The sequence below is a fragment of the Pleurodeles waltl genome, chromosome 4_2, assembly GCF_031143425.1.
Source record: "Pleurodeles waltl isolate 20211129_DDA chromosome 4_2, aPleWal1.hap1.20221129, whole genome shotgun sequence".
Lineage (NCBI taxonomy): Eukaryota > Metazoa > Chordata > Amphibia > Caudata > Salamandridae > Pleurodeles > Pleurodeles waltl.
The window spans coordinates 411,922,218-411,946,994 of NC_090443.1; the positions used below are offsets into that span (position 1 = coordinate 411,922,218).

General features: G+C 47.1%; 1 protein-coding gene across 2 annotated transcripts in view; it reads right to left on the reverse strand.

Moving 5' to 3' along the window:
• LOC138292818 (flavin-containing monooxygenase 5-like) overlaps window positions 1–24,777 on the reverse strand; it is a 373,180-nt gene that overhangs the window by 238,008 nt on the left and 110,395 nt on the right. The window contains exon 1 of one of the 2 annotated variants that reach the window (XM_069231614.1): window positions 2,971–3,199. The exons of the other annotated variant lie outside the window; for it this stretch is intronic. The gene's annotated coding sequence lies outside the window, so the exon portion shown is untranslated. Of the gene's footprint in view, window positions 1–2,970; window positions 3,200–24,777 lie in introns of those variants that run through there. 2 annotated transcript variants of the gene reach the window in all.

Genomic DNA, 24,777 nt, shown 5'->3' on the forward strand with positions numbered 1-24,777 from the left:
CCTTTCCAAATGCGAGTCCTGACATCTCAAGGATTATCTTGATGAGCTTTTTTCATACAGTTTCATATGACATTCTACCTCACCTGTTTTATCTCCGCTGTTCTTTGTTTCAAAGAAAAGCAGGGCGTTACACACCTGTCCAGATTACAGGGCACTCAATGAGGTAACAGTTAAGAAAAGGTACCCCTTACCTGTAATCCTGGTCCTCTTGGATCAAGTGAGAAGCTCCTCCCTTTACACCAAGCTGGACCTGTGTTACACATATCATTCGATCCATGTCCCCAAAGGGGACGACTGGAAAACCGTGCTCAGGAACAAATATGGGTTATACGAATACTACATCATGCCATTCAGCCTTTGTGTCGCCCCCACGATATTCCAGTTTTTCATCAATAACTTTAAGAATTTTCGAATGTCTTTGTTATCGTCTATATCGACGATATCCTAATCCAGTCTCAAAATGAGCAAGAACATCTGTCTCATGTAAGGGCTATTCTACAGAAACTGAGAGAAAAACAGTTTTACACAAAACTTGATAAGATGACCCAAGTTGAATTTCTAGGTTTTGTTATCTCATTCTCTAGGATCCATATGGATAAAAAAGGTGGAAGCAACCTTGAATTGGCCCAGACCCACAAACATAAAAGGAATACCGGCTCTTCTCGAATTTGCCAACTTTTATCAGCGATTTATTACCCGTTTCTCAGTCATCGAAAGTCCCATAACTAAATTGGTTAAAAAAGGGGCATCCTTTAACTGCTCTTCCAAGGCTGATGAAGCCTTTGATTTTTTAAGTTCACTACAACTTCTACCTTATGACATCCAGACAATAGCCTGCCTTTTTTGTAGAAGCAGATGCCACACAATATGGGAGCAGTATTATCTCAAAGGGGCAAAAACATTGGCCATATGTACCTGATTGTCTTTTTCATCAAAAAGCTCCTACCAGCAGAACAGAAGTACAAAATCGTTGAGAGGGAGCTCTTGGCAATCAAACTGGCTTTCCAGAAACTGATGTATTATCTCCTGGGGGCTCGTCACACCATAGCCATTTATTCTGACCATACATACTTACAGTTTTCTAAATCAGCCAAGGCTCTGACTTATCATCAAACGAGATGAGCATTGCTTTTCAGTGAGTAAGGCTACATCATACATACTATCCTGGGCCAAAAAGGTAAAGCCAGTGCCCCATCAAGGATTCACAAGCCTACCATAGATGAAAAAGACAAAAAACCTGAATCAACTATCCTCCCTGAAGAAGTGATAATAGACAATGATCAGAGGCTACAAACTCTCCTGATCCTCAAGCTTTGGGAAAAACAAACAGGAAAGTCATTAAAGTTGATTGTTTCTATCATACTATTTGTTGTATGTACCCACTACAGACTTGAGAAAAAAGATGTTACATTGGTGCCATGCTACTGCTTTCGTTGGTCATCCTGGGGAATTCAAAACCAAACAAAACTGTCTATGGTGGTTCTGGTGGGAAACCTTGTCAAGAGATGTACAAACCTTTGTGCAATCATGTCCTATCCATGCTCAAAATAAAATTCTCACTCACCACCAACTGGTTTGTTACAACCTCTGGCTATACCCCTACCCCTTGGCATTCCATACCTAACCTTAACCAATAGCTACTCTTAACTAATGGCTATACTACCATCCTGGTTGTTGTGTGTTTGCTAACTATAAATGGCCACTATGTTCAACTCAAAAAAGTCCCCTCATCAACAGAACTAATCGGAATCTTTAGTCAGCATGTGGTTTAATTACATGGTCTAGCCTGAGTCATCATTTTTGATCGAGGACCCAAATTTGTTTCCAAATTTTGGAAAGTAGTTTGCACAGCTTTACAGACTGATCACCAACGGTAACTGGGCTACCATCCACAGATCAATGGACAAACTGAACCAACCTATAAATTTATGGAACAATATTTTTATGCTGTTTGTTGACAACAAATGCTAGTAACTGGGTTCAAGGCTTTCACTGGTTGAATTTGCTTACAATAGCAATACCCATTCAGCTATTGGAGAACTTCCTTCATGTTGTAATTTTGGATACAATCCTAAGGCTTTATTCTCTAGACTTTCCTAGAAACTTGGGACAGGTTCCGACCGTAAAAGTTCATCAGAAGAATCTAATCAAAATCTTGTCAGCTGCCTAAGAACACCTTCATCTCTATAAACAGAACATGAAAAGAAAAGCAGACCGTCAATGTCATCCTGACCCTTAGAAATCTATAGGGGATAAAGGTTGCCTGGCTACAAAAAAAACTTACATTTGGAAGGGCCTGAAAAATTGTGCATAAGAACCTACGAGGTCACAAAAAACATCAATCCTGTCACCATTAAATTAGACTTACAAAAACACCCTGTGTTCCGTGTTTCCCCATTGAAAATCTACATTCCTTCGTCCTGTTCAGGACACCCTCCCCCATTTCTTTTTATCAACAGACATCTTGAATTTGAAGTCAGCAAGATCCTTGACTCTAAAGATGTTGTGGCATACTGTTCTACCTTGTAGACTGGAAAGCTATCCCCTGAGGAGAGCTCCCGGGAACCTGCTACCCATGTACCTGCCCCATGTCTGGTCGATACTTTCAAGCTTGTCATCCAACCAAGCCCTGTCCAGTTAGACAGTCTTTAGGAAGGGGAGAACTGTTATGGCATGCCCAACTTGTGTCCAGTTTATTCTTTGCCATACTATTTGTGGGCTGGTCAATTGACTAAGCCTGTGACCCTGAACATGACCATGATCCCAAAGAACTCTCTTAACTCCCAGTGAATTCAACATAGTTATCCCTTGATCTTTCCCTCCACTACCCAGCTCATTTAGTTCCCATGTAATGACCCTCAGGCCCGCATCCACACTCCGACAGGAATCAACACTCTACAGTGAGTTTACCCCTGGCCTCCAAATAACCCTCATTAAGGAGTAGAAGGGAAGACTTCTGTACTCTCATACCTTTGGCACAGTGGGACTCTAAGTCTCACGGACTCCTATGAGATCTCCAAATCCCATGAGAATTGACAACCTTATTTGTTGTGGTCTATAAGCTCATGCCCAGCTTGGCTTCAGAAGTTTCCAGTGAAGGAGGGCCATGCAGTTCCGCTGTGGTGAGACTTATCTGTTCCTGATCAAAATCAAGGTGAACAGTTCCTTTCCTGGTGACACCTCCGAGGGTCCAGCCTTCTAATGATCCAATTACAGCCCTGAAACAAAGAAAAAAACAAGCACTTCTTCTTAAATAAAGAAAACAAAAGACCAATCAAGGTCAGTGCCCTCAATCTTAAAAGAGATTTCTGCTTCAGCACTGAAAAAGCAAATTTTCTAATGCACTTAGTTCACTGTAATGGAACTGAAGAGAAATATAGACTGTAGACTACCAGGACTATTTCCTTTATGATGCAAAAGAGGGAAGATACTTCTCCTTGTAAACTGGTATGGTGAGTTGTGAATAGTACGGAGGAACCAGTAAGGGAGATAAGGGTTATAGAGACATGATACAGGTTCTTTTAAAATGCTGCGTAATCTAATGTTCCCAATCTGGATGCAGATGCAAGGTGAAAGCCAGTAAGTGCCCTGGTAGGAAGAAAACACAATTGTCTCGAACCTTGAGGAGAGAAGGCCAGGCACCTTTATCAGTTGTCACCCATTCCCCAACCACCTTCCCCATAGGGATTATCTGCCAACACCTGCTGCACTGTTGTGTTGGGGTTAGTTTCAAAAGCCATTCGGAGGACTTGCTTCGCTCCAGCAGGAACCTGGTGTTCAGGTGAGTCGAATCCTGACAATCACTGATTCCATCACCTAAATTGATCTTGATCAAAAGAGGACTGAAATTAGTTCAAGTCTCTTTGTTATTTCTCTTCACCAACTAGCTCAGTTGGTAAGTCTGGTAGCCTCCTCTATAAATGCAGTATTTAAGTGGCATTGTTATTATCAGGCCCTACAGTATCTGAAGATAATTGCATAGAAAAAGGTTTCCAGAGGAGATAGCTTGGTGGCTCAAACTTTTGGAGGCTTGGAATGGGTTTGCCATTTTTTTTATGTTCCAGTTTTATTACACTATTAACAACCAACAGCGTACAAGTGAATGGTATGTCACGACAAGGCCCATGCAGGTGCCGCTCATCTCTGCAATATCAACTGTACCAAATGTAGGAGGCCATGTGACTGCACAGCGGTGTTAGATGCTCTTCAGGAAGGGGAGAGTGGTGTCTTAATCATAGCATAACCTCGGGGCAGCTCATCTGCTCCAGCTTGATCCAGCCAGCCAGATCCGCACAGTCATATAGCACCACAATCCGTCTATGTCGGATTCCTTCACAGGGGGAGTGCCCATGTCCATTGCTGCGCCATTTTCCTCCCCCAGCTCCTCCCTCACTCCGTGGTTGGGGCAAACTCCACCTCACTATGCCAATATGTTGGAGTTCAATAAGAAGGAAGTCAAGGGGCCCCATATATCTGTGGGTCTAGAAATGGGCGGCAGTGTGGAGTCATAAAGTTCCAGTTGTTCTTGACAGTGCCCCATGTCCATCAACCATTGCTCGATTGTGAGGGCTCTGAGGGCACATGCCACCCTCCTTTTAGCTGGTTGTACTGCAATAGAGACAAAGCGACAGGTAGCACCAGCAACGCCCATCATATGTCCCAACAGTGCCAGCCTTGGGGAGCATTTGAAGGGCAGTTCCACCATCTTTGATACTATTTGAAATACCTGTGTCCAATATTGCCCAATTACCTACCGATAAACCTCATTACTCTGGGTACAGGTCTTCCTCATCTCAGTCCTGACTGCATGAGCAGGCCTCTCTCCCACAGAAATTGATTACCTTAACCAGCCACAAAAATATCCCCGATATGGCGCCCTCTATCCCAGCATGCCATATGACCGGACCTTGTGGGAGAGTGGGGTTATGTGATTTGCATAATGCTTTCAAATGGAGGTAAGTAAACCCATCCAATGCAGTGCCCTCCACAGCAGCCTCGATGGATTCATAGTTTATCAAGCTGCCTTCAGGGGAAATATCACCAATGGTGCACAGACCCGAGTTCCTGGGCCTACGGGGGGTCTTTGGTTCCTTTAGGAGAACCAGTGGACAATGTGTTAGATGTTGTGACAGAGCCATAGACAATGGGACGTTTTAATTTGCTACAAAGGGAGTCCCAGGCTCTTTGGACGCATGTAACTGTATTGATCTCTGCTCGGCCGCACGTCGCTCTCCGACCAAGCAGCATCTTTAAAGGGTAGGGAAGTGGGGGGTCGTGTGTGACCGCTGAGTGCGCCATATATGGCGAGAGGTACTGCTGTAGTGAGCAAAATGTAATTGAGTTCGGAATCTGGCACTGCCAGGCTTCCTTTCAAAAAACAACGTGGGGGTCTCCCAGCGATCTGTGGTTGCCTGCCAGTCCATGCCAGTGCAATCGTGTGTGCGCAGAGTCGTGAAGAACTGCTTGTTAAGCCGTATGGGAACGTTATATATAACAGCTGGGGCAAGATGACCATTTCCATAAGGGCCAGTCGCCTCATTATGGAGAGAGGAACATGACAACACCTGCCAACTGGTCCTCTGTCCTAGGCAAGGCCATGGCACGCTGTAGGTTTCGGCCTGTTCAACGCTTACATAAAGCTTGACCCAGACGCATAGATACTTTACCGATGAGGTGCACGCGGAATCGGATATTCGAGCACAGTTACCTGGGTGCCCGGATTCGGGGTGAATATTATAGATTTGTTCCAGTTAATAGAGATTCCTCATAGGGCTTTCAATAGTGTGAATTCTCAGATGACCAGGCTAAGGTTGCCGACTGGGTAGCGCAGCTATAAGGGGACATCATCTGCTTTTAGAGAAAATAGGAGATTTCGGGATGAAAAATTTAGACTGCATTGCGCACGAAATTGACGCATTGCGTGGCTGCACTGACCCCCAGGATCCTCATTAGATGGTCGCCAGTCATTGTCTCCCCAACTGTGTCCTTTTCCACCCGGATGCTGCTGGATATTGTCCGGGCACAAGGAGCCTCACACGGGTGTGGCCATCTTGGGGTATGTCATTTTTTCCTACATCCTCAGATCTTACATCTTAATAAGATGCAGACCTACGGAGATGAAGATCTTACAGCGTCCCCATATTTATACTTTTTTAGCGCCGCATTTGCATCAGTTTTTGATGCAAAATCGGCGTAAACTTACAAAATACAATTGTATTTTGTAAGTTTGCCCCGATTTTGCATCAACAAACGAAGCAAATGCAGCGCTAAAAAAGTATAAATAAGGGCCATAGTGTGAGCTGGCATTGGAGACTTTTGTCTCAATCACAGACTCTCACTCAAAGCGGAATATCTTCCGAAAATTCACAATACAGTGTCAGATTGGTTTTCCAGAGTATGGTTAAATCACATTGACTGGCAATTACATCCTCAGGTGTTCCAGAGTCTAGACCAGCGGTTCTTAACCTTTTGACTTCTGTGGACCCCCATTTTATAATTACTGGAGCCAGGGGACTCCCCACCATGCCCTTATTGGAATCCAGGGACCCCCCACTGAGTCATTACTGGAAACCAGGGGACCCCAGCCCAAATATTGTGGATGATTTGAACCACAAAACAATACACACAAAATACAGAAATAAGTATACCATCCAACACATGCTCACATTATAACATATTTTATTTAATTTGTAAACAAATATAAATAAAAAAAAATCAAAATTTTAATTTTAATAGGGAAGGCTAGAGCTTTTCTAAATTCAATTGCAGCCAAACATTGCCCATACTACATTCTGTTTGATGCACCTGCACTGCTACCATGAATCAATCTGAGGATACTAATTTAATTTTGGAATCCAATTCAAATTTCTTTACATTTACAGAACATTTTACAATTTTGAACTGTACATTTATACACTTTATTAATCTATTAATAATATTTAATTTTCTTGCAGTCACAGACCCCCTGAGGAGGCTTTGCGAACCTCCAGGGGTCCCAAACCACAGGTTGGCAACCACTGGTCTAGTCAGACTTTGGCAACTTTTTTCAGTAGTTCTGTTCAGTTCCCAATTGATTTCTCAGCTGGAGAAGGTTTTCAACTGGAATGTGATTTCTTGCAGGTAGGAACCTGATGGCCCTTCAATACAGGTCATTTGGAAATCTATGTACATTTCTTTCTTTTTCTAGCACCTCCAGGTGTCTGGTTCAGATCCACAGGGGGGGAGACACAGGTAATCCTTATTGCTTCCTTATAGAGACCGCAAATCCGATTCTGTTAGGACTTGGAGTTAAGGATTTTGATACTCTTCCTTCGTTTATTTTCACAGCAGTCATATAAACATATCAGTCGAAAACTTCATTTCCCTTTAACCTCGGGAAGATGAAGTTAGAAACAATCAAGTCCATCAACCAATCAGCCACAGTGAGTGTCTTCATCTGCTCTTGTACCTATTCTATTGTCCTCTTTTTTCGTTGCTCGCAGTCGCCTTCACATGAGCTTCGGGACTCTGGTCCCCCTTTTGAGATGTAATTGCATAGATCAGCAGTGTTTGTTTTTTCCTATGGCAGCGCTGCTAGCTCTGACAGTTTCATGGTCGGGGGGCTGCAGGGTCCTCCGACTGCTAGTGGGGGCGTGCCCCTCGCACGTCTCACATTGAGATGCTCCTTTCCCTTTACCGTGGAACAGATTGCACATCGGACTCCCCCAGCATTGCCCAGCATCTCTGTCTGCGGTAGAATTGGGTTTGGTGGGCCCTGCAGCACTTACAACCTACGGAGTAAGACATACAAGGAGCACGAAGACTCCTGTGTGGTGGCAGACACAGCCCGGGCTGCTACAATACTGTGTTCACGTGACCGCGAAATGAAAGGGCGATTTGTGTCTACTGGGGCCTACAACCCTATACAGTACACTAGTAAAGGCTTTGAAAGGCCTGTGGGCCTGTTACCATATACTTTCAGGCCCCCCTCCCCCACCCATAAGCACAAATACCTGATGCTCTCTTACCTTGTGGGTGACCACTACTGAGCATCATTTTTGGATGGCTGAGAACGTAGCTATATCACTGGCCACATGGAGGACTCTGGTGATTATTACAACAAGGAGGAACAGATCTCCTACCTCCCCGTCACAGACGAGTTCTGTGACATGGTGGATTTCTCCATAATTAAGGCGGTCTCGGATACAAAGGCCCCGATGGAGAAGAGGTTAATGGACATGGTGCAGAGGTGCTTAGAACCCCTCCCACGGAGGTAAGAACTCCCTGGTCCTTCAGCCACTATACCTCCAGGATCGTCCATTGTCCCCCCATCGGCGAACCTGCACAAGCACCCCCAACATTCAGGGTGGACCTACATGTGTTTTTAGGCTAAAGAAGGTGCTCTTAATTACCAACCCCCCAACTCTGCCAGATCTGAATGCCCTGGGATGCTCCTCAGCCCCGGGCACTATTCCACCTACCTCCCTTGACCACCGATGTAGCCACTCCTGGAGGCTCTTATCCAACCCCCCAGCAGAGCCCAGCCCCTCCACGGAAGAGCCCTGTGGATCTCAATCCGACATATTGGACCCTGAGGAGCTCTTACACCCTCACTCCTCTGAGTGGGCTCTGGGGGACAAGGTAGCCATGTATGTGGCAAGCAGGCTCTGCAAACCTCTCGACTAGGAAGTACGGAGCCACCTTTGGGTGGAGTATCCCCACACATCCTTAGACGGGAAAGTGGCCATCACACCACAAATTGACCCATGCATAGCCACTTTAAGTTTATGAAGGGCCCAAAGAAAGGTATCAACCACCTCTGGCGGTTGTGCCAGGACAAAATCCTGGATATAAAGGTCCTGCTAACAATGATCTTAGATATGGCGGAGGACACCAAGGTGTCCGGGGCGCTAATCTCTCCAGAGGTTCTCTCTAGTTGGGCCCAATAGATGGTAATTTTCCTTGGCAACGCCAATTGAGCCATCTCTACTGAGAGGCACAGGTCACTTTTGATCAAAATTGCCCCCAAAGTAGGAGAATTGGTAACTTCAGGGAGGGCTATTTAGTGACCCGTTGTGTCGACTTTAATTTAAAAGATAAGACCCAGTCATCAAGTAAGCACATCTTCAACATGTGTGTTTTCACCGGGGCCGGCTGGGTAGAGGGTGCACAGCAGGCCGATCCCACTATTCTGCTTCCGGTAGGCACCAACCATCTCAACAAGGCCAACGGCAGGACTCCTAGCGCTTTGGGGGATCTACCCAAATAGAGGATGCACATGGCAAAGAGTTTTCCACAACACACCCCGAGGTGGAGGTTCTTCCTCCAGCACACACGGTGAGACTATCGCTTGTCTCCTACAAGCTCTTGGGGAGGCTGTTTGGTGCATTTCATAGACAATTGGCGGGCTCTCACAGCCGACGCTTGGGTACTTCAAACAGTTCAGGGATTCCACATAGAATTCTACTGGTGCCCCTGCCAGCCCTTACCCCCTCACCCTCTCCATGTTTCCAAGTAGGAATCTGGCCTCATTCAACCAGAGGTTCAGAAACTCCTTTCCAAGGGGGCCATTCGTTCATCCATCCCACATCCCTACGGATTTTCAAGCAACCTGTTTCTGGTAGAGAAACGGGATGGAGGCCATCTCCCTGTGATCAGTCTCCAGGAATTCAATGAGTGGTTGATCTTCCGCTGCTTCAAAATGGAGGGCATCCATCTCCTTTGGGACCTTCTTTCTCCAACAAGTGTATGTTGAGGCTTGACCTAAAGGATGCGTATCTTATGGTCCCCAACTTCCCGCCACATGGTTGGTTTCTCCAGTTTCAATGGCAGGGACAGACTTTTAAATTCACCTCTCTACCTTTCGACCTCTCCTTTGCTTCCTGGTGCTTTATAAAGGTTCTCAAGCCTTTCGTCAAACATCTGAGGGCATCCAGCGTACGCATGATTGTGTACCTGGATGACATGTTTCTCGTAGACCAATGTCCTTGCACACTGTCAGCACATCTGATGATGGCAGTGGATTTCCTCCAGCCCATAGGTTTTGTTATCAATCACAAGAAGTCTGCCCTTTCCCTGCCTCATTCCCTCACGTTCCTTAGTTTTATAATCAACTTGGTATCAAAAACACTGAGCCTCTCATCCAGGAATATGGCACGAGGTGAGGAGAACCCTGGTAAAACCACAGACCTCCCTCCAACAGATCACCAGGGTGGTGGGTCTCTTGTCATCCTCCAGCCAGGCCATTTTTCCCAGGTCCCCTACACTTTCGGGCCCTCCAATGGCTGAAGGCATCTCACCTACGCCTCAGTCTTACCTAACGCCTCAGTCTTACTTACTACCAATACTTCCCCCCCTCAATGGAGGCCAGAGAAGAACTCCATTGGTGGCTGTCCCACATGGAGGCGTGGAACAGGTGTGCCATTTTTAGATAACAGCCGGACATGGTGATTGAGTCAGATGCCAGTGGCACTGGTTAGGGAGTATGTGGCAAGTTCACCACCAGCAGAGGATGGTCCGCCGCAGAGCTATCCCTGCATATGAACTGCTTGTAACTGATGGCCGGTTCTTTGGCAGTGAGATGCTGGACCAGAGACTATTTCAATGTTGTGTCCTTCTGAAAATGGACAATGTTGCGACGGTCTGTTATAGCAACCACCTGGGGGGTACGCAGTATTGGGCCCTTATAGATCTGGCCAAGAACTTTTGGGACAACCGCTCGAAGATCAAGTTTCGGCTACGGCGGAACATCTCCCAGGGTCAATCAACCAAGTTGCAGATTGGCAATCTCAAAGTCACCTGGGTATGAGCCTGTGGCAACTACTTCCAGCCATGTTTCGAGCCCTCTCAGCCTGCTAGGGCCCATTCATGAACAATCTATTTGGGTTCAGGCTTGGCCATCAACTTCCCTGGAACTTAAGTTGGAGGCTGGACCTCGGAGTGGTGTTGGCCGATGCGTTCCTTCAAGACTGGTCGATGGAACAGGGCTATGCTTTTCCCCCTTCGCCATGATAATGCACTTGGCGACTCAAGAGCACAGGTAGGGGGCAGACCTGGTGGTGGTAACCCCAATGTGGAATTGGCAAGTATGGTTTCCAGTTCTGATGGAATGAATAGGGGCCTGCCGTCGGGGAACATCCCTTGGTTAAGAAAATGCTACGGGGCATTCAGTTCTCTCTTCCATCAGAGACAAGATATTCAGGGGCATAGTTAAAGAAAGTGGTGCATTGGTCCTGATAGGCCACTTTTCTTGCGTCGCCCCTGCCCCACCTAACGACACCATGGTTGCGCCATATTTACAATAAGGTGCACCATGGCGGTCATTAGGACAATAGTGTCAACATTTTGGACGCTATTGTGGTGCTTTTCTGCGCTAGGGTCAAACAGTGCAGCAAAGCACAGGGAGGCCCATTGATTAAAATGGGTGTGTCATTTTAATGACTGCTCTGAGCAGGAGTTAAAAATGACAGAAAAAATGGCGCAGTGAAATGTTGTAAATTTTATTGCACCATTTTTTCGGGACTCCCTGCGTCAGAACTCCCCCCCTTGCATACATTATGCCTGGCGCAAGCATAATGTGGCACAAGGGGTTGCAAAGTGGCACAATGCAAGCATTGCGCCACTTTATAAATGCAGCGCAGGCTAAAAGCCACCTTAGCGCCCCTTTAGCATTAAAAAAAATTAAGCTATGGTGGTGCAAGGATGTTCTAGGGGCTTGTAGATATCCCCCTCAGTCCTTTGGATGTGGATACGTTTTTGAGCCTGCTTACCTTGTAGCTGAGTACTAGGTACCTCTCCTCTAGACAATTGTCGGCCAAGTTGGCCATTAGTTTGTGTCTGATTTTGTGCAGGAAAGTATCTGATGTCAGAGTCCTAGACATCACAGGGAGGGCTTTTACACCAGATGCTGTCACACTTCATGTTGCTAGAGGGACTGTGTCACTCCTGCTTGATATTGTACCCAGACGTTCCGGACTCTAGTTATGCGTTGTCCAATGTATCAAAGCCTATGAGGCCATGACAGCAGAGCTTTGCCCCCATGGGAAAGGCAATTAATAATTGCTCTAAGGAAACCCTTCAATGCGGCCTCATCACTGACCGTTGCAAGATAGGTTCGATGGATCATGCAAAAAGCCAGAATTAATACCAAGGTTTTTGGGGTGCATTCTACCTGCGGAGCTATGGCTTTGAAAGCCTTTGCTCTCAGAGTTCGCTTGGAGGATCTTTTGGATGCAGTGGACTGGTCTTTGGATTCAAACTTAAAGAGGTTTTATTTCAAACCCATCTCCTCCATTGCGGCTCTCGTGGAGGTTAAGCTTTAAGCTAGCAGAATCCTCACCTCCAGATTCTGACATAGAATGAAAAATGTCCTAGCTAACATAATGGAAATTTTAAATTCTATTAAGGACAAGGAGGCAAGGATTTGCCCTACCAATGACGAATCATAGCCCACCCAGGTTATTAGATCTGCTTATGGTTGCAAGTAATGTTCTTTAAAAAATTTATTGATGCTAATGTTACAGTATGGTCATGATTGTACTTTTAAACTCAGTGGTTCACGTGTTCTTGGTTGTAATTTTCTCTGTTACTCTGGTTGGAGATATCCACCTGGGTTAACAAGCGCTCTCTGGATTTTCGCGGGAATGGAGTCCTCTAAACAGAAGTATAATCTTTCACAGTCAGTTTGGTCGCAGGAAGAAAGAAGGCAATAGAACAGGGACAAGAGCAGATTAACGCACACACTGTGGCTGATGGACTTGTTTCAAACTTCAGATTCCCTAGGTGTTATAGGAAATGAAGTCTTTGATTGACATGTTTATATGGCTGCTGTTAAAATAAACAAAGACAGGAAAGTGTAATCCTCACCTGCGTGTCCTTTATAGAATTGAAACTTTTGGTTACTTTAGCTAGGACATTTTTCGTTCTACTTTCTAGAATTATCCATAGAAATGCTAATCCTTCTTCCAGGTCAGTCTCAGCTGTTGTTGAATTGTTGGGTTACTCTCACAAGATGAGTCTGACCGGTATCCTTTGGTGGATGGCATGGAACATTTGAGGGTGGCTTGGGCTCTCCCAGGACATTCCGCTTCAGCTGCTGACTTCACTCAGGTGTCTTGGGCCCTGCTTCCAAAGCCTACAAATCAGTTTGGAGGGTTTGGTCATGCTGGTGGATGGAAAGGAATTGTTATCTCATTTTGGCTGATGTCACATCAACTCTAATTTTCTTAGATTTCCTAGCATCTCAGTCTTTTTACACTTCAGTGGCTATAGATTCCGCCCAGGACTAGGCATAGAATCTGCCCTCTTTGCCATCTGGGATTACCTTAAAAACACAGTAGATTGCAAATGGGTCATTGCACTGTGTCTCTTGGACCTCTCAGCTACCTTCAACACAGTTGGCCATGACCCTTTAATACAAAGACTCCACAAAGTTGGCAAAGAGGGGACTGCTCTCGAATTGATCACATCCTACCTTCAAAACAGAACAAATGTCATCTATACTCCCTCTTTTTCTCATCCAAACTGTACTTTACAAATGCAGGGGTCCCTCAAGGTTCTATCATCTCACCCATGCTTTTCAACTTTTATATGAAGTCATTAATGACAATGATCAATGAATTTCAGCTCACAAGCTAAAACCATGCCAATGATACACAAATACTCCCTAAACTGAGAAGCCCCAAAGACACTGCAAACTCAAAAATCTTCAGTTGTTTCAGAGCCATCGATCAGTGGATGGCATAGAGCCATCTCAAACTGATCGCTTCCAAAAGTAAAATACTAACATGTGGAGACTAGATAAATTATGAGACACTCTGCGTCTGGCCTGTTGATCTGGGACCATCTCCTAAAGTATCTAAGGAAGTAAGAAACCTTGGAATTACCATGGACTCCAAGTTATCAATGAATGCCTGTTGGAAATGGGGTCTTTAGTTGGCAGTGGTTTTCACAGTGTCCAAGTAGGCACCCTCACTCTAGTCAGGGCAAGGTAGTTACAAACCTAACATAATCCCTGCTCACCCCCTTGGTAGCTTGGCACAAACAGTCAGGCTTAGCTCCGAGGCAATGTGTAAAGTATCTGTACACTCACAGAGTAACACAGTGAAAACACCACAAAAGTACTCCAAACCAATTTAGAAAAATAGCCAATATTTAGTAAAACACGACCAAAATGACAAAAATCCAACATACACAACTAAAGAAATCACTTTTTTAAATGTTTAAATGAGTCTTAATCCATAGGAATCAATGGTTGTATCTTTTCATCACAAAGTACCTGGGATGCATCAAAAACAAAGAAGATGTGGGCCGCGGGGGACCTGAGGCACAGAAAAAGCAAAGCAATGCGTTGGTTCCTTACTGTGCAGGGGAGGTGATGCGTCGATTTTTCCCTTGCAGGTGACACCATGCGTCGGGTCCTTATTGGCAGGGGAGGTGATGCATCAATACTTTCCTTGCAGGAAAGGCAATGTGTGATTTCCGGACACGCAGCCTTGGTTCCTTACTGCAGGAGTCGCCCTGGAACGATGCGTGGAAAATCCAGACATGCTGTGTTGATGGAGCCGCAGTGAAAAAAGGCGCTGCATCGATTCTGCAGCCGCGAGACAGGTGCTACATCAAATTTCCAGCCACGGGACAGGCACTGTGTCAATTTTTCAGCTGTGGTGTGTCGGTGTGTAGAGTTTCTCATTTAAGCCTCCAGCTTACACTTCCAAGAGCCCAGGGACTGAAACTGGCACCACCTGGCAAGTCAGGACTCTCCGCAGAAGAGCCCAGGCACTGCACTGGCAGATGAAGTCTTTGATGTCCCTGAGACTTCTTAACAGAAGGCAAGCTCAGTTCAAGCCCTTGGAGAAACTCAGAAAGCAGGATTTAGAAAGCAACGTCTAGTTCTTTCACTCCCAGGACAGAAGAAGCAAGCAGCAGGCCAGCACAGCAAAGAAACAGGTACTGTGGCAGCCCCTCCTACAGCTTCCAGCTCTTTTCCCTGGTAGAATGTCCTCAGTACAGACGTGTTCTAACTATGTGGGGTCAGAGGTCCAGTACTTAAAACCAATTCTGTCTTTGAAGTAGGCAAATTTCAAAGAGAAGTCTCGGTAGTGCACAGGACCCTGCCTTTTCCTGTCCTGGCCCCAGACACACTCCAGGGGGTTAGAGACTGCTTTGTGTGAGGACAGGCACAGAACTTGCCACACACACACACACACACATATACACACACACACACCACACACACACATACACACACAGATCTCTGCAGCAATTGCCTAATCCTTTGAGATGAGGGCTTGCAGGATGAATAAATGTATATGTGCTGCTGCCCTTCTCGTTCAGTTGTTACTTTCTTTCAGCATACTAGCTATAGCTTTTTATCTTCTGCTTTTACTTTCAGCTGTGAGAAAGTCACTCTTTTCGGCATGGTTACCCCCACTTTTTGCCTGTTTATCAGTGTGTTTAGACTGTTTTTACTGAGATCCTGCTAACCAGGACCCCTGTGATTGTGCTCTCTCCTCTAAATGTGGTTGCTTTGCTACCCTTTACACTCCACAAATGGCATACTGGTATACCCCTGTAAGTCCCTAGTATATGGTACTTAGGTACCCATGGCATCGGTACACCAGGGATCCCCCATGGGCTACAGCATGTATTATGCCACCCATGGGAGCCCATGCAAACTGTGTCTGCAGGCCTGCCATTGTAGCCTGCATGAAAAGGTGTATGCACCTTTTCCCTGCTGGGAACTGCACCAGGTCACTGTAAGTCACCCCATGGTAGTCCCCCCTAGCCCAGAGGGAAGGGTGCAGGTTCCTGTGTGTGAGGGCACCCCTGTATAAGCAGAGGTTTCCCTACGAACTCCAGTGCCAATGCACTGAACTTCCTAAGTGCGGGGAAACCATTTTACCTGTGTACTGGCCATAGGTCACTACGTATGGTCCAGCTACATAACTGTAACTTCGAACCTAAGCATGTTTGATATCAAACATGTCTGAATCATACTAATGCCAGTATTGGTGGTATGATTCCATGCACTATGGGGGCTCCATAGAGGCTGCCCAGTATTGATCCTAACAGTCTTTTAGGGTTTGCAGGCAGCCCATGCTGTGGCAGCCCATCAGACAAGTTTCTGCCCTCCTGCTGCTTGACTAGCTCAAGTAGGGGAAGGAAGAACAACGGATGCCCTGTGGGAGAGGGGATGCAGCATCCTCTCCCTTGGAAATAGGTGTTACAAGGCTAGGAAGGGGTAGCCTCCCCAAGCCACAGGTTTGTTTTGAAGGACACATTTGGTTCCCTCCTTGCAAAAACCAGTTTGCAGCAGTCCAGGGACCTCTGGTCCCTGTTCTGGCGCAAAACTGGACAAAGGAAAGGGGAGTGACCACTTCCCCTGTCCATCACTACCCCAGGCGTGGTGCCCAGAGCGCCTCCAGGAGGCCACTTGATTCGGCAATCTTGAAAGCAAGATGTGCAGAGGCCCCTGGGAGCATCTGAGTGGCCAGGTCAGGCAGGTGAAGTCAGTGACACCCTCTGATAGGTGGTCACCTTGCAAAGTGACCAAACTCTCTGTTAGGGCAATTTAAGGACTCCCTTGTGTGTAGGTCCCCAGATTCAGCATGCAAGACTCCACCAGGACTCCTCTACATCAACGTCTTCTGCTCCTGCCCACCGGAACCACAGCTGGACACTGCAGGAATCGAACAAGACTGCAACTCCTGAGATGACCTTGCCTTGCAACATTGTTTCCCCGGCTCTTTCCAGCAACATTTCCACAGCTGTGCATCTTCTGGGGTCGGCAAAACGTCAGCTGCACCAAGAAGGACTCTCCCTTGGAGTGAAGGAATCACTCTCCGCTGCATCTGCAGGCACCTAAGGCAACGACGTCCGGCTGTGTGGATCTGCTCTCCTCTGGAACTAGGTGGATCCTGCAACACAGGTGGTGGTTCTGAGTGGTTCCCTTGGTCTTCTCTGCCTTCTGCCTAACTTGGGAGACGGTGACCCCTTGAATCGCCTTGTAGGATGAAATCCCTGTGACCACGACCCTTGCAGCAACCATGGCTTGTTGACTGCTGCTCTGAGGGATCTTCAGGCTCCAAGTAACACCAGCCTCCAGCACTTCATCTTTGCAAGGACAGTCTCTCCTTTGCTGTTCCAGTGACGTGGGACTCCTCTCCAGGTGCGCTGACTGGGCTTCACTGCAACTTACTGTGCCTGCTGCCATTGGATTGCCTGTGGGGGCTGCGACTGCTTCTGCTGACTCTCCAAACTGCTGAGGGTCTGTCCAGACTCCCCTCCAAGGGTCGAGTCCCCAGGGCCTTGCTGGTCCTCTTCAGCTCTGCAATTTCTTTTCTGCCCTGGTTTGCATTTGCCAAGGCTTGTTGGTGGTCTTCCTGACTGCTGACCCATCTCCACTCCGACGGCTGGCGTGGGACACCTTCTGCATGACTCCGGGGTCTCCTGTGCAGCTCCTGGAGTCCGCAGCTGGCCTCTTCATCTTCCTTCATCAACCCGGGTCTTCACCCACAGAAGGGTGGGCAGTGGCTGCTGCCCCACCTGGACATTCCTGCATGGATTGGACTCTGCCCCCTTCCTTTACAGGTCCTTTTTTCCAGAATCCACTGTTGGGTTCCTCTGGTCTGGTCCTGTTCGTTGCAATCTCTCTTTCCTAAGTCCCCTTGTCAGTCAATGGGAAGTCTATGGGAAGGCCAAGTAACTAACCCCTGCTCTCCAGGTCGCTGGGGGTCATCCAGGTACTCACCTCTTGGGGTCTCGAGTTCTTCCAGCTCACCTGCTAACTACTCCACATCTTTGGGTGGAGGACCTCATTTCGCATTCCACAATTTTAGCATATGGTTTCGGCTTGCCATAGGCCCCTTGTTATTTTTGCTATTTTATGCCACTGCTTGTTCCTTCTATATGCTAATTCCTAATAATTACTTTATTACTTTATATATCTATATCTATCTATCTATCTCTCTCTCTCTCTCTCTCTCTATATATATATATATATATATATATATGTATATATATATATATATATATAATAATGCAAATATATATATACATATATATATAGTGTGTAGTTACCACCAGTTCAGGTACTGCCTATAAGTAATCTAGTTAATTCCTTTTGTGGAACCTGGTTCAGCTGCACCATTTGCAGTTTTGCAACATATGGTCCATGGTAAATCCGGCAATGGAAAATTTCTGTGGTGGCCGCTTCCCTTGATGCCCTAAGCTTGTGCCTATTTTTCTTATTGGTTAATCCAGCCTTGTAGGAACCCAAAGCAGACACCTTCCGAGAAAGGAGCACGGTCTCCAACCCCAGAGACTAGAAATGATCCCAAAGCGATAAACACTTACCAGACCAATACATTGGTACTCAATAAAGGCTGACAGAGTGGACAAGGGCCAGCCTGGGGCAGTTTGCTGCTTAGCCACACTATCCAGATCTCCAGAAACAGCATGCTGTGCATCCCAGAGCACAGTTTGGCACACCTTGCAACAATTGAAGGGGAGAAAGAAATGTTTGAACTGAGTCCCATGGCAGGCCACCTGTTGGGTTTACACCTTTCCTGGGGGCAACAGATGCTCTACTACGTTGGAGCAGCAGGCAGTTCGAAGCCCGCTTCGATGGGCTGTAGGAACTGGGGAGTTACTCTAGGCGTTTGCTTAGTTGCTTTTATTTTCCTTAGCTGTTGGAATTCCCTATTGAGATGCACAAAAGGGATAGGACCAGTTCTGAACCAGTCCTGGACCTAGGATGCCCGACAAGGGGGCAATGACTGTTTCTGTGCCACGTGGAGATGTTCCTGAATCCCTATGGCCAAGAAGAGATTACTGAATGTACTGTCCTGGAATGTTAATGGTCTTGGGGACAGGTAAAAAGGGGGAGTGGTCCTACAATACTTCAAACGTCATTCCCCATAAATAGCAATGATCCAGGAGACACACATGAAGGGGAACAACTATAAAGTCATGGACAGATGTGGATACAAAATGTTTGCCCATGTGGACTACACAACGAAGTCCAGAAGGGTAGGCATACTTAATAAAAAAGCAATACCTTTTAGCTCCCAGAGGGTTTGGACAGACCCACAATGAAGCCATTGTGGCTATTATCAGGACAGTGACCTGCGCGATGGGGCACTGCACAGGGGCCCCTGCACTGCCCATGCCATGTGCCTGGGCAGTGCAGGGAGCCCCCATGGGGGGCCCCGGATCACCCCTTCCACCGGCCTTTCCCTGGTGGGGGAACCTGCCAGGGAAAGGCTGGGGGCAGTAGGGATCATTATCCGAGGAGCAACAGCGCTGCCCTGTCGGATAATGATTCCTTCCACCGTCAGGCTGCCTGTTGGAGGCAGCCTGGCAGTGAAGGAGGGCCGCCATGTGTTCATTATATGGGGGTTCAGCCCGCCATGCCGGTGGCGGTCTTTTCACCTGCCGCCGGCATGGAGGGCTGAACCGCCGGGGTTCATAATGACCCCCATAATTTGTGCCTGAAGCAATAGGAGTAAAGAGACACTGCCAAAAATGCCTCATTGGCGGCTTACAGTGCCTCCGCAAATTGACTATATGAGGTTGGGGAAAAAACAGTGAAGCTTGGTTAGATAAAAGAGACCAATCTAGGAACTGGGTTCTGGAGGGTTAAAAATGGACAGCAGGCTGGTCAGAGGGGGCACTGCCACTGCACACATGTTTGCACACCATTATGCACAATTATATTCACAGGTGGTTCCCACGACCGCTGAGGAGACAGCAGAATTCCTTAAAGATATCAGACTTTCCCGACTATCACAGAAGGACAAATTAACATTAGAGGCCGAAATAGAGTCCTATGAAATAGCGACAGCTGGAAGGGATCTTAAAGCAGGTAATTCATCAGGCCGTGATGGGCTCCCTCTGGAGCTGTACAAGGCTATGGCAAACAAAGTTGCCACACGCCTACTAACCATGTGTATGGAAACAAAGACATCAGGTACTCTCCCACGAGATGAGAGATTGGCTACCACTAGAGTGATACCAAAGGAGGGGAAGCCTCCAGAGGAATGCACCTCATGCAGGCCCATATCGCTGTAAACGCAGCAGCAAAAATACTAGCAAAGGTGTTGGCGACCTGGTTGAGGAAAGTGATACAGTCCTTAATTTATCCAGACCAATCCAGGTTTTTTACCCAACCAGAGCATGAGATTGAATCTTAGAAGGCAGCACGGGGTGCTAGGGAGCACAGGGATCGTGCTTGAATATGCATTGGTGATGTCATTATATGTGCCAAATCTGATATGACTAACTTGTGAGTCTAGCCTGGCAAGAGCGATGACGAAGACAGTCTGTCCACTCTCCCTGATGTTTGACCCAGAGAGAGCTAGAACCACTCACTCAGGTAAGCCACTAACAGGAATGGGAGAATTAATAAAACAATAAAAGACAGTGTTAGAAATGGGGTCTTTAGTTGGCAGTCAGGTTACCCCCTGTCCAAGCATGGACCCTCACTCTAGTTAGGGTAAAGGAGAATCACCCTCAGTTAACCCCCACTCACTCCCTTGGAAGCTTGGCACGAGCAGGTAGGCTTAACTTCAGAAGCAATATGTAAAGTACTTATAGCAACACACACAGTAATACAGTGAAAAAACTACAAAATGGACACCACACCAGTTTGGAAAAATAGATAATATGTATCTAAACAAAATAAGACCAAAATGACAAAGATCCAACATACACAAGTCAAGATATGAATTTTCATAAGAATAAGAGTCTTAATCCTTAGAAAAGAGTGAGAGTGCTGTTGTTACTCAAAGTACCTGGTTCGCGTAAAAAATAAAGCTGCACGGGCGAGCATTGTTGGAAAAGTCAGTGATGCGTCAATTCATTACTCACAAGTGAGGTCATGCATTGTTTCCTTCTCCAGTAGGGTCGGCAATGCGTAGTTTTTCTCCCTCGCAAGAGAGGGATGCGTCAATTTCTGGCCTCTTCAGGGGGTTTGGGTTCTCTACCCTTTTCTACCTTTGAAGTAGGCAAACTTCAAAGGAAAGTCACTCTTGTTTGTAAGATCCTGCTTTGCCCAGGCCAGGCCCCAGACACACACCAGGGGGTCAGAGACTGCATTGTGTGAGGGCAGACACAGCCCATTCAGGTGTAAGTGACCACTCCTCCCCTCCCTCCCAGCACAGATGGCTCATCAGGATATGCAGTCTACAGCCCAGCTCTCTTTGTGTCACTGTCTAGGGGAGAGGTGCAAATAGCCCAACTGTCAAACTGACTCAGACAGGGAATCCACAAACAGGCAGAGCCACAGAATGGTTTAAACAAGAAAATGCCTACTTTCTAAAAGTGGCATTTCCAAACACACAGTCTAAAAACTTGAGAGTTCAGAGACCCTAAACTCCACATTTCTATCTGCTCCCAAAGGGAAACTGAACTTTAATAATATTTAAAGGCAGCACCTATGTTAAGCTATGTGAGAGATAGGCCTTGGACAGTGAAAACCGAATTTGTCAGAACATATAAAACACATTAAATACCTTAACCATACACTGCATCCTCCCCATGGGCCTACCTAGGGCCTACCTTAGGGGTACCTTACATGAAAGAAAAGGGAAGGTTTAGGCCTGGCAAGTGAGTACCCTTGCCAAGTCGAATTGGCAGTTTTAAAACTGCACACAGAGACACTGGAGTGGCAGGTAAGCCATGTTTACAGCGCTACTAATGTGGGGGGCACAACCAGTGCTGCAGGCCCACTAGTAGCATTTGATTTACAGGACCTGGGCACCTCTAGTGCACTGTACTAGGGACTTACTAGTAAATCAAATATGCCAATCACGGAAAGCCAATTAAACATACATTTTACATAGGAGCACTTGCACTTTAGCGCTGGATAGCAGAGGTAATGTGCCCAGAGTATCAAAAACAGAGTCCAGCACACATCAACAACCTGGGAAACAGAGGCAAAAAGTTAGGGGAGACCATGCCAAGGATGCCAAGTCTAACAGACAGCCAACCAGTTTTCTGCATGGTTGATGATTGTCTATGGTCCACCACCAATGTTCTTTCTTCAGTCTCTGGAATACCTCATGTATGTATGTGTGTAAAAGATAAACATTATGAGTCATCATGCATTCAGTCTTTCTATCTAGTCAGTAATTAGTCACCAGGTACATTTCACATGTTACACTCACTTGCATTCATACGGCTGTGTAATTGTCAGTCTCTGCATAGGTTACTTTTAGGTGTAGGATGGTGCAAGAGCGCAAGCCACCCAAATAGTCCTTAGTCTCTTTAGTAACACCTCATCAGTGTTTTTAGTCACATACTTGGGAAATGGATGCTTTCCCTGGAAACAATTACTTCAGCGTGATAATAAATGTAGCTTTTGTCCTACTTGTAGCACTAGAATTGTCTAAGGTACTGTCTGTTTGCTTTCCCATGTGTGTGCATGTAAGGCTAGGATATATGATACTTAACTTTATCTCGGTTTTCTTTCTTCCTAGGTCATCATTGTCAAATACATGTCCCGCTGTAGAAGAGGCAAGAAGCAGCTACTGCTACTTGCTGCGTGGAGAGACTGGGTGGATGAAAAGCGATGCTCTGCAGTTGTTCAGGTAAGTTCACAGAGAGAAGAACCATCTTCTTCAGGAGGCAAGATTGCCTAGCAGGAGCACGGTCCAAAGGATTTATGCCATCCAGGACCTAAAATAGCCACCAGTGTTCAACTGTGCAAACCCCCTGATAGGGCCCATTGTAAATATCAGCATTGGGTTCTCAACTTGTGCCCCATTAATATCAACACTACACTATCATCTAGGGTCAACGGCATTGTGGCATCATTTCAGACCACTGTAGACAAAGCTAGTGGTCATATGACCATTCCAACTGTTGGGAATGAGCACATCGGAGCTTAATAGCAGTTGTGTACCAGCTAAGTCCACCCTGCTTTCCTAGAGTGAAAAAGATTTTTGGAGCGTTCAGGAGGGGACAGTAGGCTTGGATGTAAGATGCCCATGACAAGATGCTAAGATGCCATTTGATACACTTGAATGACACTATGGCCCTCATTCTGACCCTGGCGGATTGAATCCGCCAGGGCCGAGGGCAGCGAATGCACCGCAACAGGCTGGCGGTGCATTCATGGGCATTCTGACCGCGGCGGTAACGCCGCGGTCAGAAACGGGAAACCAGCGGTCTCCCGCCGGTTTCCCGCTGCCCATGGGAATCCTCCATGGCGGCGCAGCAAGCTGCGCCGCCATGGGGATTCCGACCCCCTTCCCGCCAGCCTGGTTCTGGCGGTTTACACCGCCAGAACCTGGCTGGCGGGAACGGGTGTCGGGGGGCCCCTGGGGGCCCCTGCAGTGCCCATGCCAATGGCATGGGCACTGCAGGGGCCCCCTAACAGGGCCCCACATTGCTTTTCAGTGTCTGCTTAGCAGACACTGAAAAGCGCGACGGGTGCCACAGCACCCGTCGCACACCTTCCACTCCGCCGGCTCCATTCGGAGCCGGCATCCTCGTGGAAGGCGCTTTCCCGCTGGGCCGGCGGGCGATCTTTTGCAGATCGCCCGCCGGGCCAGCGGGAAAGTTGAAATGCCCCCCGCGGTCTTCTGACCGCGGGGCGGTGTTTGGGCGGTTTCCGCCCGGCGGGCGGCGTCCGCCGCCCGTCCGGGTCGGAATGAGGCCCTATATCTTTGCAGTCCTTTGCAGCCCACAGTACAAACAATGGGTCTGGCTGGTATATAGTGGACAACAGGGTAGAATCAATGGTGCAGACTGGAACATAACTAGATTATGGAAGCACACCAGGCAGGGATGCCTGCCATCACAGATGATTTTTGCCCTGGCACTAGAGCCGCTAGCTGCTTGGATGATAAAGAACTACTGGTCAGAGGGCTGAGCCAGGATAGTGCTTGGGAAGACAGAATATCTTTGCACTCAGACAACATATTGCTCTACGTAACTTACTCTGAACTGACAGTGTCCAGAATCATGCAGATCCTCAGTTTTTTTGCAAGTATTAAGAATAACCCATTCATTGGCATAAGTCCCAGATATACCCACTTACGGGCGGAATGCCAAGGTAACTGCCTGCCTGCAGGATGCCAGTGGTGGTGGAAGGGTTCAGATACCTCTGAACCTATATTACATGTGACACAAAATTTTTGTTGCATGGAACCTGACCCCACTACTGGGGGAACTGAAAGGCGACCTCCAACACTGGAGCAGCCTGCTGCTGTCCCTGCTGGGCAGGGTGGCTCTATTCAAAACAATGTCCCTGCCCCGACTTTTATACACACCCCAGAATACCTTCTTTGAGGCCCCAAAAGAGTTTTTAACGAAATTGAGGCAGAGATACGCTTGATGTTCTGGGATGGTGACCCAGAGAGGGTGGCCCTGACCAAATTGACCAGGGTTTGGTATGATGGAAGAGGTGCCTTACCGGACGTGCAAAAATACTATTGGGCCTCCCAGTCTGTGACAGTTAATGAATGGGCCTTTGTGGAACAAAACGAACCAGCAGTGAAAATGGACAGATACATGATGGGCAGCAGAGGATATCTAGCCGTGCTGTATGGGACGAATCCAATGACACCATTGCCATTTCATACTGCAACAACAGTGAAAATCTGGAAAGTCATGATGAAATACCAAGGGTGGGAGAGTAGACTCATAAGGGAGATGTCGCTATGGGACTCTGCCGCCCTGACTGACCTGTGGAGACTACAGGGCTTCACAAAATGCGACTTAATAGACTTCTCCAAACTAAGTGACATTTGGACGGGTGGAGATGTGATGCCTCTACCAGATCTAGCAAAAGAA